We start from the raw sequence: 19,661 nt of genomic DNA, 5'->3' as shown, positions 1-19,661 counted from the left end.
ATGTCCTCAAATCCTGGCTTCTCGACTCCCAATCTGGGACATTTGGCTGTTTTCACAGGCAGAAAATGTTCCTCATCCAATTAAATAAAATGAAGCAGAAGCCAGGTGGAATGCTTCCAGTTAAATACTTGCTCCTCTTATCTTCTCATTCACACCCTTCCCCTCATTATCACAACTGAGCACATCAAGCACACGCTCTGTTTCTAATAAAGATGTTCCCACTGTATTCCTAATGAAAATAGTGCACAGATAATAGCCTCTTTCCTTTATGAAAGATAGGAGTGACACTGAAGCCCCAGAGGTTCCCGGAAAAGCTGGTGAGTTCCCCTCATGAATTCCTCGGTTATAGTGAGGAGAGAGGAACGGGGTGTTTACAAATTCCTTTATTAGAAACGCAGTTCTGTTGACATCATCTGATTCCAATTTATCTAATTTTTAACAGAGTCATAGAGAACTTATCTTCATTCAGAGCCTTATTAGAAGTTAAATACACACACAATCAGAACAGGTTATCAAAATCTGAACCTTTAGTGACACCTAATTGGGCCAGGTTGTCAGCTCTTCAACATAAGCAAAGAGTGAAGTGCATTGATTCAAAAAAGGAAAACAAATTGGAACAAACAACCCAAAGTGTTGCCCATATTTATGAGCCATGTGGTTTATTATATATATATAAAAAAGCCAAGCCCAAAATATGAAGTGACTGTGTTACTTGCAAAACAAAATGTTACCTGTGCAGGAAAACAGAAGAAGGCTTCTTATAGAATTAATGATTCATTTGCAAGCAGAGTTTTTTTTTTTTTCTTTTTCCTAATCCAAATGGAGAAGATTGGGACATATGTGGGAGGTGGAAGCACGTGAAACCATCTCCATTTTATCCTATTTTTAGAATAGGAGATGAAATCACTCGGGGAAGTGGGAAAAAGCCAAAGTACATCATTTGGTGTAGTTTTGCTTTGACTTCTAGTTCAATGACTGTTTCTGACACTGTTCTAGAGTATTTAGAGATAATGTTCCTCCAAATAGACTTTGAAACTTTTTTCCTAGTGCTACAAAATAATTACTTCAAAAAATATTTAAAGGCTGATATTTGATTTATGGATATATATACACACACATTATATATACTATCATATCATATATGAGATATGTCATGCATATGTAAAGATGACTCTCAAATTTCCTAAATAATAAGAAGTTTTAAGTGGTGACATTCACCTTAGATTAACTGATCCACCAGCCAAGTCCATTTGGCTTTTTAATATCCTTAATGTGAAAGAGATTTTCTCTCTTTTTATTTCAGCCTGTGTATTTCTGTTCCAAAATAGATACAGTTTAGTTAAACTAACTTCCTGTGCCCTGCTGGGGGTCTGTGTGATGAGAACTATTTTACCCAAACTTAACACAATTACCCTGCTGCTGGTCATGCAAGGCTGGAGTAAACAAAAACATTAAGGGGAGTTAGGATGTTATTAGCCAAGTGTTTTCCTCCATTTCTGGGTATGTGTTGAGGCAGCCACCCAACCTGAATAAGATCAGATGTATTTAGGCACATTTCTTAAACCAACAGACAGCAACATTCAATGACTTAAAAGTCTTTTTCCTTGACATCACTTTTGGGTTTAAAAAACAAGGACTTCTGCTTTTATCATGAATTACTATTATGTAAACAGCATCATATTGTAAACCATGTTTGACATGATTGCAAGGTTAGATATACATCATCCTTTTTAAAGAGCGACAAAAATGGAGTTGATTTGAAATCACCACAGAAATAAATATCAACATTATTTGCTTTCTTCTGAAATTCATTCAACAAATATTGATGAGTTGCCTACTATGTGTAAGTCATTGGGCAAGGCTCTTGGGAGATTAAGAAATGAAATTTCTATGAATGATTATGGCTGTACTTTTATGGAATGTTGACCTCCACATATGTTCATTCATTTATTCAACATTTCTGGGGTGTCTCATATGTGTTAATTCTAGGCAAACTGAGGCATTGACAAATTCTAGAGTTCCTGCATCATAAAATGAAAATGCATGTAAGCTATGGTGTGTTACATTTACCCGCTGACCTAGCAGGCTGGTCAACCTGGAGTCTAATCCAGTCTTCCCAACAGTTTTCTGCTTAAGATCCATGGAGCAGTTCATTTTTTACAACTGAATTCTAACTGATACAAATGTGTTTTATTATATTATAATTTGAAATCTATGAATGAAATACACAGCAATCCTCTATTTCATTAAGCAGAATATTATATTAACTAAAAATGCTGAACAAAAGCATTTATTCTCTTCCGTGTATCACATAGACGTTCATCTTACTCCAACAAGTTGTGTTTCTTCATACCTCCTTTTCTTTGAGCACCCTGAACTTCCAACAAGTAATAAGCCCTCTGGCTGAACACCATTTTCCCATGTTGAAATTTTATTTGCTTTTTAAGATGCAACTCAGAACTTCTTCATCTTTGAAACCATTTCTGACCCTGGCTGCAGTCAAAATTGATGGCTCCAGTGCCATTGATTGATATGCTCACATAGCACCCTCTGTTAGTCCATTCTCACACTGCTGTAAAGAAATACCCGAGACTGGGTAATTTATAACGGAAAGAGTCGGTTCTCACACTGCTATAAAGAAATACCCAAGACTGGGTAATTTATAAAGGAAAGAGGTTTAATTGACTCACAGTTCCACATGGCCGGGGAGGCCTCAAGAAACTTAGAATCATGGCAGAAGGGAAAGAGTCACGTCTTATATGGCAGCAGGCAAGAGAGAGTATGCAAATCCCAGGGGCAACTGCCATTTATAAAACCATCGGATCTTGTGAGAACTCCCTCACTATCACGAAAATAGCATGGGGGAAACTGCCCCCACGATCCAATCATCTCCCACCAGGTCTCTCACTCAACATCTGGGAATTACAATTCAAGAAGATATTTGGGTGGGGACACAGAGCCAAACCACATCACACCCTTTCGGACCTCTACTTTGTATCTTCACTGTACCTCACCTGATATTGTTCTGATAGAGGCACTGCAAACAAGAAGTTATGTTTTCTCAAAAATTAGAGTCAGTCCATTGATGTAGTAGTTGAATCTCACTCCCAATACCTAAAACTGGGACCAAAATCTTTCACCTGAAACTCTAGAAACAATTGAGTTGTCTCTGGTTGGGAAGGAAGAGAGGAAGATTTAAGGAGCTAGAGACAAAGGCTTCAGAGCTGCTGCTGATCCTGTTATTTCACCCCTGATTCTGGTAACAGGGTTCTTGCCTTGGGCCTTTTGGCAAGTCACCTTCCTGCTTGTGCAGCAATTGTATAAGGAGTGAGTTGCAGCCTTATACCCTGAATTCCTATGAGGCAGTGATATCTCCCATGTTGACTTATCCTCATTCTAATCCTCTTCTTTGCTCCTTCCTTCATGGGAACTTCTATCTTAGCATGTATACACATTCTATCATATTATTATTATTTGTTACTGGTGATCTTCTATGTAGACTTAAAGGTAAGGGCTCTGACAATTAAGTTTGTAGCTTTTATGTGTAGCAGATAAAAATATTCATTAAATAAATGATCAAATATAATACATTGCAATATGTTTTATATGACTCAATATATGTGACTGGAATCTTCTCCAATCAACACATTTTTTAAATTTTATTTTTAATTGCCAATAATAATTGTATAAATTTAGGAGGTACAATGTGATGTCTTTATAGGTTTACATTGTGGAATGATTAAATAAAGCCAATTAACTCCTTTACATACTTAAATTTTAGGGACTATTACATTTAAAATCTACTCTTCTAGCAATTTTTGAAGTATACAATGCATTATTAACTAGAGTCACCATACTATGCAATCAATCTCTAAAATTTATTCCTCCTGCGTAACTGAAACTTGGTACCTTTTGCACAACATCTCCCCATTCCCCATCCCCTTCAATCAGCCTCTGGTAACCACCTTGCTACACTCTATTTCTATGAGTTTGACTTTTAGATTCCACATGTAAATGAGATTGAGTGGCATTTGGCTTTCTGTATCTGGCTTACTTCACTTAGCATAATGATCTCAAGGTTCATCCACAGTCTTACAAATGACAGAATTTAAAGTTTTAATCATATTTTAAAGTTTAATCATATTTCATTGTGTATATACACCACAATTTCTTTATCCATTCATCCACTGCCAACCAACAAATATTTCTGGATCACCTGCTATGGACTCAGTTTCCTAGGACACAGATTCAATTAAACCCATTTATTGAGGCATTTAAAAACTGCTCTTAAGTCAAATCATTAAAGGCTCTTAAATATTTTATCTACTTTATAATGGAAAATTTGTTTGTCTTCAACAATGGCTATAAACATCTTAAGGGCATTATTATATTTACCATTAATATTTCTACAAAAAATTTATAATATAATTTACCGTCACAATGCCTGACACAAAAGAGGATCCAAGAAGAGAAAAACGGGAATAATCGTTTAGTTATTTTAAGATTCATTCATGTTGAAGCACATATTAATGGTTCATTTCTTCTTATTGCTGAGAAGATTTCAATTATACTCATATATATATAACACAATTAGTTTGAATATTTGGATTGTTTCCAGCTTTGGGTTAACAAATAAAGCTGTTATGAACCTTTGTTTACAAGTCTGTAATTTCTCTTGGGTAAATATCTAGGAGTAGAATTCCGGATCATACGGTAGATTTATGTGTAACTTTTTAAGAAACTTCCAAAGTGTTTTCCAAAGTGATTGCACCATTTTACCTTCCCACCAGCAGTACGTGAGAGTTCCATTTGCTCCACATCCTCATCAACACTTGTTTTGGTCAGACTTTTTAATTTTAGCCACTCTAATTGTATAATGGAATCTCCCTGGGGTTTAAGTTTGCATTTCCCTAATAACTAATGAGGCTGAGTATCTTTTCAAGTGCATAATTACCATTATATATATTCCTTGGTGAAAATTTTCTATTCAAATATTTTGCCAGTTTTTTACTGCATTATTAATTACCAATAACAGTTGACAGTTGATTATATGGATACAAAGCCTTTATCAGACACAAAATTCAGAAATATTTTCTTCCAGTTTTTGGCTTGTCATTTCATTCTCTAATGGTGTCTTCTGAACAGCAGAAGTTCTGAATTTTGATGACGCCTAATTTATCTTTTCTTTTCAATGGACAATGTTTTTGCCTAATCCAAGATCAAAACAATTTCTATGTTTTCTTCTAGAAGTTTCATAGCTTTAAATTTGATGGTATGTTTTAACTTTGACTCTATGATCCTGTAATCCCAGTACTCTGGGAGGTCAAGATGGGAGGATCACGTGAGGCTAGGTGATCAAGACCATTTTGAGTTAATTTTTGTTTACACTGTGAGAAATGGAATGAAGTTAATTGTTTTGCATATGGATATCTAGTTGTTCCGGCACTATTTGTTAAAAAGACGATCCTTCCTTTACTGCATTACCTTTGAAATATTAAGAAAATTAATTGATCAAAATGTGTGATCCCATTCTAGAAACTATACTCTGTTCCTAACATAAAAATTATTTGTTGGTAATTAATAATTCAATAAAAAATACAAAAAGTACCAACCTACTTTTTGTTTTGGGGTGTGTGTGTGTGTGTGTGTGTGTGTGTGTGTTTCTGTGTGTTTTGTTGAATGCCTAGTAATTTTTCTTAGATGCCACTCATTACAAACTTAATCATGTTGGGTGCTGGGCATTTTGTATTTCTATAAAAATTGGGAAGGGGCTTTGTTTTGAGATATGATTAAGTTACTTAAAAAGCTAAATACCTTGGGGTCTTCCTTTGGAGCTTAGTTAGGTGTAATTAGAGCAACATTTAGTCTCAGGATGATTTTGTCCGGGTACTGACCCCCTGAATTATGAAGTTGTCCGCTCTGGTTTGGGGGAACAGATGCTAGACCAAGCCCCACATGAGCTCTGAAGATTGTTCCCTTTACTCTTATCCAGTAGTTCTTTCCTCAGCTTCAGATAAGTTTCTTCGCATGCACAAACTGATCAGTACTCAGCTGAAGATTCAAGAAAGACCTTCTGCAAATTTGCAAATGTCTCCCTCCCTTTTTTCCCCCGTCCTGTGTTCGGGTCCAGTCACATTGGCCTCCCTGGATTCTTAACTCCATCCACCGAACTCAGGGAGACAGTCAGGCTCTCCCAGGCTCTTGCAGCCTGCAGCATGCCCTGCAGACAATATCAAGGCAATACACTGAGGCAATCACCTCACCTCATTTGTTCCACACACTCAGAGAGCACTGTCTCATTATATAGAGTATATAGTATATAAAGCATTATATAGTATATAGAGCACTGTCTCAATTATATAGTTAATGTGTTCAAAATTACTGTTTTCCATATTTTGTCTAGTTTTGTTGTTGTTGTTTTGTTTTGTTTGTTTTTTTGAGACGGAGTCTTGCTCTGTCACCCAGGCTGGAGTGCAGTGGCACAATCTCAGCTCACTACAACCTCCACCTGCTGTGTTCAAGTGATTCTCTCAGCCTCCCAAGTAGCTGGGATTACAAGCGTGCACTACCACTTCCGGCCAGTTTTTGTATTTTTAGTAGAGATGGGGTTTCACTATGTTGGCCAGGCTGGTCTCAAACTCTTGACCTCAAGTGATCTGCCACCCTCGGCCTCCCAAAGTGCTGGGATTACAGGCATGAGCCACCACGCCCAGTCTATTTTTTCTAGTTTTCAAGTTATTGCATGTGGGATGGTTAAGTCTGGTCCCAGTTACTTATTCTTGACTGAAAGGAAAATTCCTCATATTATTCTACAAGTCATTTGTCTCCCGCATTCAGGTGCGTTTATAGTGTTTTACATTAACATTATTGTTACTCATATCTGGGGTTTACAACCAGAATTACAAATTTATTGAGATTAAAATATCTTAGAAATCACTTAGTCTGTCTTTATGCATGTGGAAAATGAAGAGCAGGCAGACAAAGCTGTTACCTGTGGAGAGTGTCCAGGTTCTTGTAGTCTTCCACAAAGAATTGGACAAAAGGCACAAACAAAGCAAGGAAAGAATAAAGCAACAAAAGCAGAGATTTATTGAAAACGAAAGTACACTCCACAGGGTGGGAGCAGGCTGAGCAAGTGGCTCCAGAGACCGGTTACAGAATTTTCTGGGACTTAAATATCTTCTAGAAGTTTCCCATTGGTTATTTGGTGTACACCCTATGTAAATGAAGTCATTGGTCAGTCTGTGGTCAGTCTGATTAGTTGTTGGAGGGGGCCAATCAGAGGCTGAAACGAAGTTACAAAGTTATACCCTATGCAATCAACTGATTGGTTGTGGAAAGTAACCAATCAGAGGCTGAAGTGAAGTTACAAAGTTATACTCCTATAAAAATGAAGACTTGGCCCACAACCAGCCTGATTGGTTACAGGAGCAGGAGGGGAAAAAACAGAGGTACTTTCAAGTTTTCATCTGCTGCACAGAAAAGGGGGAGGTTCAAAGGGAATAGCCTCTGGTCCTTCTGTTACATGGGCTTGGGAAGTTGGGGCTTTCTTTTTGGTTTAGTTCTAGGAAGTCAGTGTGAATTGGCCTTAGGTTCCCTAACTCCAGACTCTATTCTCCTGCTTCAAAGTGGCATCCCCAAGGGCACAGAACTGCTCAGTGGCAGTGAAGTCAATAATAGACCTTAAGCCAATTGGTGCTTGGCCTTGGGCTCACCTGTAACCTACACAGTGTTATGAGGTTCTCTTTCTTCTGTCTGAAAACTGCCATTGAGCTGACGGAGGCTCCAGATTTCTAGTCCAGGTTAGGATCACTGACATACTGAAAGTTTCAGTCTAATTTTAAAATGTGCCAAATGCTTTGTCCTTAATGTGAGATAAAGATACTTAACCGTGACGGAAAGACAAAGAGTCCCACCTTTCAGAAGGAAAAGTTGTGAAAGCAGAGGCCTGACTGGGGGTGCTCATGTGTCCCAAGACCCTTTATTGTACTTTGCCCCATGGAATGTGTGTGGTGTCACTGCTCACTTCATTGTATCCGAACGCTTATCTTTATGAACCCAGTTTGTCACCTTTGACCTTCTGACCTCCTCACTTTGGTCTTTGCCACTGGCAAATGAATATGGGTAAGTGGTAAGAAAAGACAGAGAAAGTCTTCACTTCTACTAAGAATTTTTTTTTTTTTTTTTTGAGTGATGGGGAGACAACAGATTTATTTCTCCATAATCATAATTTTACAAAGACTACAGCTTCAATAAATGAATTGTCTTCTGGAACATTTCTGATATCACAAGAAATTATATCATCTGGCAGATTTCTTTTGGGATATGTCACTTGATAATGACTATTTTTTCCCCTTTTATACCATGTACTTTCTTCAGGTTATGCAGGCTTTTTAGTATAAATACCGTATAAAATAAAATATACCAGGAAGAAATTTTTATCTCCCTGTGTGTCAAGAAACCTCTGATTTCTTATGTTTACTCTACACAATCTTGCAGAAGTTACTTTACCTCATATAAAGTTAATTTAATTTTCAGTTAACTTAAGCTGTTGTAAATGGTAATTCCCACTTGCTCAAAGGAAATGTTTCAAGAATCAAAGAGTTATGGTTAGAACGAGGCTGTGATGACATAAAAGTGTGAGGCATAAAGAAAAATGAGTGCAAGGAAGCTCTGGTAGAATTTACCTAAGTATGCCTCGTCGTGGGGACTCCATCATCAGGTCAGTGGATACATTCGTTGTTAAACCGAGTACCAAGTGTATACAGAGGTTTTCATTTATTTGTGAAGATCATTTTGGTTATTTAACTCTATACTTTGTGAAATTTTGCTGAACCACTAAACTATATTAAGGTAGTCTGCTCTCAACTAACAGGTTTTAATGTATAAATAATGTGTCCTCATTGCAGTATTTTTAGCTGTCTCTGCCCAGAAAAGGCAATTTTGTGAACTAGTTTGAGTGCATTGTACGCATGGTGAGGGGGATATAGCAATAGTCATTTCAAGGCTCCTACCCATATAATGATTCTATGGCAATAGAGCTTATAAAATTAACGTAGAAGGCTGCAATCTCTTCTAAACAGTTTGCACAAAATGAGATTGTCTGTATTTTGCACAAATCACCACCAAAAAGTCACAGAGTAAATGTTAACATTATTTAAAAGTGGGATATAGATAGATAGATAATCTATATGGAGATATGTAGATATACAAATCATCCCAGGAGGTGAAGTCTGCAGTGAGCCATGTTCATGCCACTGTACTTCACCCTGGGTGAGAGAGCGAGACCCTATCTCAAAACAAAACAAACAAACAAAAAACCCCATAATATACAAACAAGACTGGGCATGGTGACACACATCTGTAATCCCAGCACTTTGGGAGGCTGAGGTGAGTGGATTGCTTGAGGTCAGGAGTTCAAGACCAGCCTGGCCAACATGGTGAAACCCCGTCTCTACTGAAAATACAAAAATTAGCCAGGCATGGTGGCATGCCTGTAATCCCAGCTACTTGGGAGGCTGAGGCACAAGAATAGCTTGAATCCAAGAGGCAGAGGTTGCAGTGAGCCAAGATCGTACCACTGCACTCCAGCCTGGGCAATGAAGCAAGTGCCGATCTTAAAAAAAAAAATTCAGGCATGTTACAAATATGTCTAAAACGTTATTATAGTGGTCATGAAGGTCAATCAAAACATGAGTAAGTGGAAAATCCACAGGTCTGGGGTTAACAGACTTACTTTCCAACTCTGGCTGTATTCTTCTGATCCTTCTGTAGCTGCCCATCTTTGAGTAAAGTACTTATCCTCAATGAACAGTTTTCATCATCTAAAAAATGGGAATGATAGTATAATATGGTACTATCTTTCTCATTTTGTGTATATGTATATATATAGAAAGAGTATAACATGGAAGGTACTACCATCTTATAGTATAATTATACTATACTATATACTATATATATATTATGCAAACATATATATATAGCTTGTTGTGAAGTTTGGCGCTAATACAGACAAAGCATTCAGCATAATGTCCAGCTCCCTGCATGGCGGCTATTAATGGAAGGCACAGAGGGGTGGGGGTAAGAGCGTGAGCTTAGAAACCGTATGGACCCGGGCTGGAACTCCCGCTCTACCACGTGCTTTCTCTGTGTCTTGGGCAAATCACTTAAATTCTCTGAGCTTCAGTTTCTCCATGAAGTCATGGAGATGATCATAAAAATATCTTGCGGGCAGAATTGTTGAAGTAATAGACACAATACAGTATATGTGTTAGAAGAATTCTTGTCAAGCTTCTAGGCAGAAGAGTCCATGGAACATGGGGGTGAGGGATGACAGATGAATAAAAGCCCCCAGTGTTTGTTTCTTCCTAAGGGAGGAGACTGGCTCTCTGATGTAAGTCTAGGTGGGTCCTGAGTCCTAGAAGGAGGTAGAGTTCTCAGTATGTTGCACATAATACAAATCCTGGATAAAGACTTTTAACCTGTACCTTTCTCCCCGTGCCCAGTGATGGACCCCCAAAAAAACACTCCTTGATTTCTATCAGAAATGTGTCTAGCCAAACTCACCTGCAGAAGTCCTGAATGTGCTTCAAAAACAGGAAAGGGCTCCTCCCTCTCTTTTTTTCCCTGCCTGTCTGATGGATCAGCGTGAAAAAGCAAAGCTTGTCCTCCTAACCCCACTTCAGCAGTATCTCACCAATGCTGAAGGAGCAGTGGCCAGGCAGTCACTCCTCTTGCTCCTCCTGGATGGATAAACTGTAAGCCTGAATCAATGGACTGAGCCTTCTTGGCCAAGCCATTTCTTCCTAACGGCAAACCTCCATGAGTATCTGAAAGCTTAGATTTCACACAGAATAGAGGAGGCCTCTGTTTACCAGACACTGCATATTGTGAGGATTACTTGGCACTTGCATCCCATTAAAAAGTAAATATTTTTGTCTGCCTAGGAATAGTCATTCTTCTGTGTATCCCCTATCATCCTGAACTCTGGAAGTATAGGAAGGGTCATCTTTCGTCCCTAAACTTCCAACAATTGATAGAGCAGATAGCACAAGGTCAGTGCTTGGACGAACGGAGGCAAGATGGCGCAGCTCCGGGTTCTTCACCGACAACTTTCCCGTGCCGGGAAAGACACAGGTCGACTGCGCAGGCGCAACCCGACCTCCGGCGGAGAAAAACCGGAACCCGCCTAGCCACGCCTACTGCCCGGCCCCCACCCGCCTATGTCCCGCCCACTGCCCTCCCACTCCCAGGCCCAGGACATGAAAGCCGCTCAGGGGGGGGCTCCAGGGGAGAACTTCCTCAGCCCCCACTCCTGTCGGGACTGCATTAGGAACCTCGCCTGAGAGCTCCACTGGGCGACTCCCTTGGCCTCCCCTGCCGGAGACCAACGGACCTCACCCCTCCTCCACAAAGCTGGCTGACCAAAAAATAAATTTGCAGTTTTGCTCCTAGCCTTGCCTACTCGCTGGTCCTTTAATACTCGCCCTGGTGAGCCTAGAAAGCAAATCAGTTTCCTGGAAAGCAAATCAGTTTCCTGGAAAGCAAATCAGTTTCCCAGAAAGCAAATCAGTCAGGATTGGGTAAATGCAAGCATGTGTACTCATGCAGTTACCCTGGTTTTGCACTTAGAGGTAGTGTAATGGTTAAGAGCATGGGCTTTAAAGTCAAGCAGATCTGGATTTTAATCCTGACTCTGCTGTTGTGTAGGGATGCGACTTTGGACAACATCTTTAACTTCTGCAAGCCTTAGCACCCTCATCTGTAAACTGGTAGCCACACTAGTACCCACTTCCGGGGCCATTGTGAGGGATTCCGTGGGATGGTGCACTGATGGTGCTTAGAACTGTGTCCGACGCAGAGTAGTTGCTTAACGAATGTTTGTTAGTGTTTCAGCCATTATTACAAGAATTTAACCTGATTTGTACTTCTCAGCCTAAGCCTAAGTGCAAAAGCAAATGTAGGACGAATCCTGGCTCTTGCCAAGTGTTCCTGACTTTTCTGTTATAGTTCCCTTGGGCATCCGTCCCTTCTTTCCTTTCCCACCTTCACCAGAATAGTTCAGGTAGTTACAGTTTCACCAGGAATTTGTTACAACCACCTCAGTAATAGTCCTGGCTCTAAAGTCTACTCCCACAAACCATCTTGCATGCCATTGAAATCCTCACCAATTCTCATTTTGGTTATCAACAGTTTCCCATTATCTAAGATTCCTCAGCCTAACATGCAAGGCTTTCCATAAGATGACCTCAGCCTGTCTTTCCAAACTAATTTTCTTCTGCATTTTACTAACATTGGTTGAATATTTTCCTCCTGCCAATACTTCCCTGATACTTTCACCCACCTTATTCTCATCTTGCCTTCACAGCTCACTTTACAGATGAAATGAAGCTCACACAGCCATTTAGTGGCTGAATCAAATTCAAGCCCAGGTCTTGTTCTTCTAAATCCCATGCTCCCTGAACTGAAGTCTGGTCCTGAGGTTCTTCACAGCTGTGCAGCAGCATTTGCAAGCTCTTGGCTTACACTTGCTTTTTCCCTTGCTGTTCTCATCTATCTCAGCACTATCCCACAACACCATCATTCTCATCTAACAAAATCCTTCTCATTCTTCAAATCCCAGTTCAGATGTGGATGTTACCATCTCAATGGTGCATTTTTTTTTTCTTGAAGAGAGTCTCATTCTGTCACCCAGACTGGAGTGCAGTGGCATGATCTTAGCTCACTGCAACCTCCACCTCCCAGGCTCAAGTGATTCTTGTGCCTCAGCCTCCTGAGTAGCTGGAATTACAGGCATGTGCCACCATGCCCAGCTAATTTTTGTATTTTTATTAGAGACAGGGTGTCACCACGTTGGCCAGACTGGTATTGAACTCCTGACCTCAAGTGATCCGCCCCTCTCAGCCTCCCAAAGTGCTAGGATTACAGGCATGAGCGACCGTGCCCATCCTCCATGGGACATTTCTTAATCTCCCCATCTGGAAATGCTCAACTCCTCCTTCACCATATTGCCTGGACCACCCCATCACTTTTATCACTTATTACACCCAGCCTTAGTTATTACACACCCTTTCTCCCTCCAGGACATTCTTTCCTTGACAATGAGAATCGTATCTTGTGTTATGTCATCCCACTCAGTCCTTCACAGTATAGCATGAAGGAGGTGGATGCTCAAAAATAGTGTAGATGAAGAGATTTCAGAGGTGGTCCAACAGAGAACCTCTACGTTTAAGGCTATGGAGAAGAAAAACACTGAACAGAGAAAAATTCAGTGTCTTAGCGATTAAGAAGGTATATATGAAGGCAAGGGAAAGGGGAAATGAGGGAGGCTACGGTCCTAGGGAGGGAAAACAGATTAAACTTCAGGAGGAAGGACAGAGTGAACATGATGAGATGAGAAGGAATGTGAACAGGCTGTCAATGAAGTGCAAAGAGCATATATAAGGAGTAGATACCAGGACCCTGCGTACAATGTCTAATTGGGCACAAGAGAGATACGGGGTCAGGGCAGTCTCCAACAGTTATGCTGAGACCACTAAGTCCCATTAATGAGGGTTGTCCAAAATCTAAGCCCCCCAGGTGGGATTGCTGAGGCTGCTGGCAGAGCCTGTTTTCTGCTGTTTATATATGGGTGATAATAATGCTCTCTTTAGCTTAACTCACAGATTGATGGGAAAGATTTTTAAGAATCAAATGAGTGATGGTGCTTTGTGAGCTTTATAAAACCATCATATATATATTAAAAAGTAATTATATCTATATATATATATAAAAATAGATTAAAAAATATAACAATTGTTAAATAATATATCGAGTAGATGAGTAGATGTGTATTGAATACACACATACACCGTGGTACTTGTTTACAAAAGGACAACATCTTGATGTCCTGTACCTTCATATTGCACTAGTAAAGAATGCTAATATTTGCCATGTTGTGAAGTTATTTGCTTTATTCATGGTTTTCTTTGCAACTGCCTCATCCAAAAACACAAGGCAGTCATTTATTTCACATATCTGAGCAAATTTAAATTCAGCCTTTGACATACATTGGGGTGCCCAAAAGCTGAGTCAAGAATCTCTGCTATATCTAGTAAGGGCACAGTAATTTCAGAGTCTGTAAGATGTATAAAATCTGGGGAAACTTCTGCCTTTCTGTTCTTCAAGTTTATGACAGGGAGTGGGCTGCCTTCATCCCTCTCCTCTTGAACCACCTATTACTCCCCACAGAGATGTCTCATCTTTCAGTCTATTGAGAAAAAGAAGAGTTTCCTGTCTTTACCCCAGGAAATCTTGCATTAACTGTTGAATTTACATCATATGGGACCTGGTCACCTTCATAGATATGTATTTCTCTGTATATTATTTATCTCTGCCAGTATTAAAAATTGATCTAAAACTTAGGCACTTAAAGCAATAAACATGTGTTCTCTCATTGTTTTTATCGGTCAGGAATTTGGGAGTGGCCTAGCTGGGTGATTCGGGCTCACTGTCTTGTATGAGGATGCAGTCAGGATGTCAACTGGGTCTCCAGTGATCGACAGACTGGATGACTCTGTTAGCAGGAGGCCTCAGTTCCTCTCTGGCTGTTGGCAGGTCATCTCAGGTCATACTAAGGGAGCCTCTCCATAGGGCTGCTTGCTTCACAATATGGCAGCTGCCTTCCCCTATAGCAATTGACCCAAAAGAGGGAGCAAAGTGGAAGCCACATTCCCTTGTGTGACCTAGACTTAGAAGTCACAGACCCTGATTTCGCAGTATCCCAGTGGTTACACAAGTTAGCCCTATTCAAATTGGGTTGTGAGGCTACCCAAGGACATGAATACCAGGAGGCAAGGATTATCAGGGCCTTCTTGAAATCTGGCTACCACAACCTGGATCCTGATTACAATTCAAACTACGGGGCAACTCATGTCTTTCCCAGCTACATCAGTGGTGGTTTATGTTACATTCATGTTAATAACCCATATTTCAATGGCTCCAGTTCCCTCCTGCTTTTGCATAAACTGAAACTTCATGATAAATATCACTTGACTAGTTCTAGGAGATCCCAGGAGGCCTTTCGCAAACAGTATCTGCCCACTGTGATTGACGGTTTCTCAGTTCCTTTCTCTCTTTCCCTGACCATACTCCATGAGGTTTCCTGCAAACACTTGATAGGAAGCTGTGCAAAAGCACATCCCTTTCACCTCCAGTGGCCCAGCTGATTCCCTTCCTAGTTAGCACTTCTGGGTGCTTCTCCTGCCTCTACCATGAAGTCTACTTCTTTTGATGACAGGAACTTGTGGGCTACCAGTTCTAGCAGTCACTCAACCAATATTTATTGATTCTCTGGCACTGTGTTAGACTCTGGGGACACAACAGGAAACAAGAGATACATGGTCTGTTTCCCCAAAATTTACAGCCCACAATTCCAGACCACTAAGCGCATGTCACTAATCTAGTGGCCAAGTTGAAGGTGTATGTTGGTCTCCTTACTGAACTGGGTTAATGGGGGCTCCCAAAGGAGTACTCCTGCTATCCAAATATTCCTCAGAGTTTAATGCTTTCCATTTAAGTTTCTAGTTATTCTTCTCCCAATAAGAATCACATAACAGTCTGTAAATGGCTGGGCTAGAAAACAAATTTAAAAGATAGATTCTCACTCTATTCAGAAGCCCCCTTTCCTCCAGCATCTAAGTCTTTCTTTCTGGGCCAACTTTACTCAGCTTGTTACGGCCTTTGGATGACGTCTTTCCCAGGAGGGCTCTCAGAACATCATGTAAATAGCCTACCACAACTCTCTGCTGGACATACCCAAGCAATTGCATCCTACATTGATGAAAAACACATTCCGGTACAAACCAGCTCCCTTGCAGCATTCTGATGTGAAAAGAGAGAATAACCATCATGTCACCTTGACATTTAGAAAATGCTTTAGAGACCAGTCTCCGTGACTCACACCTATAATCCCAGCCCTTTGGGAGGCCAAAACGAGAGGATTGCTTGAACCTAGGAGTTTGAGACCAGCCTGGGCAACATAGCAAGACCTTGTCTCTGCAAAATAAATAAATAATAAAGTTAGCCAGGAGCGGTGGCATACACCTGTAGTCCCAGCTACTTGGGAGGCTGAGGCGGAAAGATCACTTGAGCCCAGGAGTTTGAGGCTGGCAGTTATGATCATACCACTGCACTCCAGCCTGGGTGACAGAGTAAGACCCCGTCTCTTAAAGAAAATGTTTTTGAGATTTCTAGTTAAACATAAGAGACTGAACACATTTCTTTCAGCTCCCTCCAATACTCCATTAAAATGATAATAAAGAATTTTTTAAAAATAACAGAAATGCAGTCATAGCAATCATGAACCAAGAAGAGAGCTGACAGTAGCCCAAGAGATGTCAGTAATATGTTGGAGGCTTGAAAACAGAAGGATAAGTATCAAGTTACTTTGCAGAGAGGAGAAAGCTAAAAACTAGGTACCTGTAGAAGGGGAAATAAACAAGAAGTGAGCCAATCAGCCCTCCTGAGTCAAAGAAAAACTGAGAATTGGAGTTGCTGAAAACACAAGCAGCTCTATGTGTTCAAAGGAACACCAAAATCCCTGATCCCCTCAAACTTTCTCCATCATAAACACCACGGTGTGGGAAACTGCTTCTTTCCTATTAACCCAGAATCTCCAAAGATTCTGGACTTGGGAACATGTGGTTGACCTTCCACCATGGCTGAAGAAGTTTGATAAAAATAGAGGGAACAAGTGAAAGGCTACTTACTGAAAACTGACGACCTCCCACACTGCCTTTGCCTTCTTCTACTGGTCAGAAAAATATCCTATTGCCAGTCCAAATAAAAGCATTGATGAGTAGTGTTAGAACTAGCATTGTTGGCCTCGAAATTAAATGAGACATTCTCACTAAATATATAAAATGATGGACGGAGTTTTCTACATGCCATTTACATTTTCAAATAATACCCTGATTATAACTTAAACTGCTCTCATTATGTCAGTTTGTCTGAGGAAGTCCCCTAGAATCCTCCACCCTCTTCATATTAGTGATTCTGAGGTCATGAGGGGTCAGCAGGAAGAGAAGATCTGCCACTGTCCTCTACTCTGAGAAAATTCTAGAACAGGAAGAAAGGGGACCTTATTCCTTTGGTGGAGTGTCACCAAAAAAGTCCTTAAAAATCTGTGGAACTGATCTGAGTCATATGTTAGCTGTGAATGCTTTTAGTATTGCAGTTTTGTTTTGTTTTTTACTATTCAGAAAATTTGCAGACTAAAATACTTTCATTTGGGAGTCACTCTTTAATTTTCCAAGCAAGTTTCAATATGTTCAATATACTTACAACTTACTATGCTCTATCTAGTATATCCCATTCTATTTAATTCTCCATTCAACTTTGTAGAAAGTAGTATGACAAAGGGGTTTTATGCTGCTGCAATTTGCTACTGTTGTCTGCATTTATTTCTTTAATGATGGAAAATTGAAAAGCTGGCAAAGTAACAAGTTAGTAAATAATTTTAAAGTTTATTTGGAAAACAATCTTTTAGAAATACCGAGAATGATTTGTTATTAAAACATTATCAGAACACATAAGCCCTCCTAATATACAGAACAATAGCTATGCTGTCATACAGAAAAGGCATTTCCTCAACAAAATATCCAGTCTCAATTCCCAACCTCAGAGCACATAAACTTGGAAATGACCTTGGCAAGTCTCCTTCAAACTTAACTGGCTTCTCCTGCTTATATTGCTAAAATTCCGTAAAGGAGCAACCAATCACAAAATGAACTTGGAATATTTCATTAACTCTAGTCCAATTGTCTCTACATTAAAAAGCTCAAATAACTCCACGTGGCAAAATTTTAACTTTGAAGTTTTTTTTTTTTTAATAAATCTCACGCTGGAAAGCAATGGAACTGATACAAAATCTTCATAGAAATTTTGAAATATCATTAAATAGCATCTAAGTTTCAAATATTCTCTTAATTTTACAAATCTCTCAACAAGTAGATGAAGCCATCACACATAAACTTGGCAGACATTCAGTTGAAAGTTAATGTGTTGAAACAGTAAATAAGCAAAACACTAAATCAAGACAACTCACTTATTTTGTTTAAATGGAAATCTTCATAGAGAAATGTAACTTGGTCTATACTATTCTCAGTAGTTGCTAAGATAAAACCAAATTCCATCCTCAGGCCTAGCCATCCTCTCCCAGGTGAAGTCACTTATACCCTGTGCCCACAGGTTCAGTTCTATCAAGCCGAGCCAATCTCAGGCAGAGAAGTAAATTGGGAGCCTGATCCCTGGCTGCTGAGACCTGCCTGCTGAAAACTTCCAAACCTCTTGGTGGGCACTAGTTAAGATGTTCATCGGCATCACTCCCCACTTCATTCCACCCTCAAATTATACTGAACTATTTGCATTGAATTCCGAGAATACACCACGTTCTCACACCTTCCATTTTTGGCACGTGCTCTGTCTAAAACACCTCTCCCCTACTTCTTTTCCTGGATAACGCCTCTTCAGTATTTCAGGACTTTGGTTAGTTTTCATAGCTTCGGGGACTTCTTCCCTCATCCTCAACTGCATGCCCAGCCTGAGAGAGACTCCTCTACTCTGCTCTTCTCTCTAATAAAACACTGAATTGCAATATGGTCTAGTTAGTAGTTACTTAACTGTCTCCCTTTGTAACAGATTTTTAGTCTAGGGGCTCACTCATTTTTGTATCCTCAGTGATGAGAACAGTGTTTAGTGTATAAAGAGAGCTCAAAAAACTGTGATGGCCGAATCTGAAAGTTCTTCAGCTGCCAAAGACGCAGGATTAAATGGACCCAGATGAAACCTGGGCCTTAAGGCAAACCTTCTTCCTCCTCCAGCCATATTGTTCCACTCTCCATGGCGCTTCCACATTGGCTTCCCCACCCAATCAATATGCCTGTTTCCTCTGCAGGTCAGTCTAATGCCTAGTTATGGGGGGTGAATTCTCCTTCCTATACTTCTCCCTGCTTTCTTATGGATTTTCTGCTATGGTCTGCCCCTCACTGCCTGACCCCACCAACACATTGAAACTATCCTTGGAAACCAATTCTTGCTGAACCCAAGCCTTAATTTACTGTCCCTTTGGAAAATGAGAATTGGGCTCTATTCTAGATAATTCAGGGTCAAGCCTACTCCCAGGTCAGTTCTCCCAGTCCCCTAGTCCACATAGTGACAGCTTCTTCCCTTTCCTACCAACCAAGAGATGATCAGCCCACTCTCCTTTTACCTTGCATCCTGATCACTAGCTTCCTTCTTGAAGGTAGTATGGGCAATGATGTATCATATTGAACTCAAAGGAGAAAAATGAAAGCCCAAAAGTGAAAAGCTACGTAAATGATCATTGATCTCCTTTGATTCAGATACAAAGTGTGACTACACAGTGAGACTCATTTCATTTTATCCAATATATCAAGATATGAAGTCAGTCTCCCTGGGAGTAGTCACTCATCCCACAGATGCATCTGAGACAATATGTTAAACATATGAGGGAACTCAGTCTAAAACTTTTATTTTGGGTCACCCAAAAACTTGACTCAAAATAACTGATAGCCATGTTGGTGTGCTGCACCCATCAACTCGTCAGCACCCATCAATTCATCATTTATATCATGTATAACTCCCCAATGCAATCCCTCCCT

Source organism: Rhinopithecus bieti, unplaced genomic scaffold (genome assembly GCF_001698545.2).
Source record: "Rhinopithecus bieti isolate Rb0 unplaced genomic scaffold, ASM169854v2 scaffold_33303, whole genome shotgun sequence".
Classification (NCBI taxonomy): domain Eukaryota; kingdom Metazoa; phylum Chordata; class Mammalia; order Primates; family Cercopithecidae; genus Rhinopithecus; species Rhinopithecus bieti.
This window is presented reverse-complemented; position numbering follows the sequence as displayed.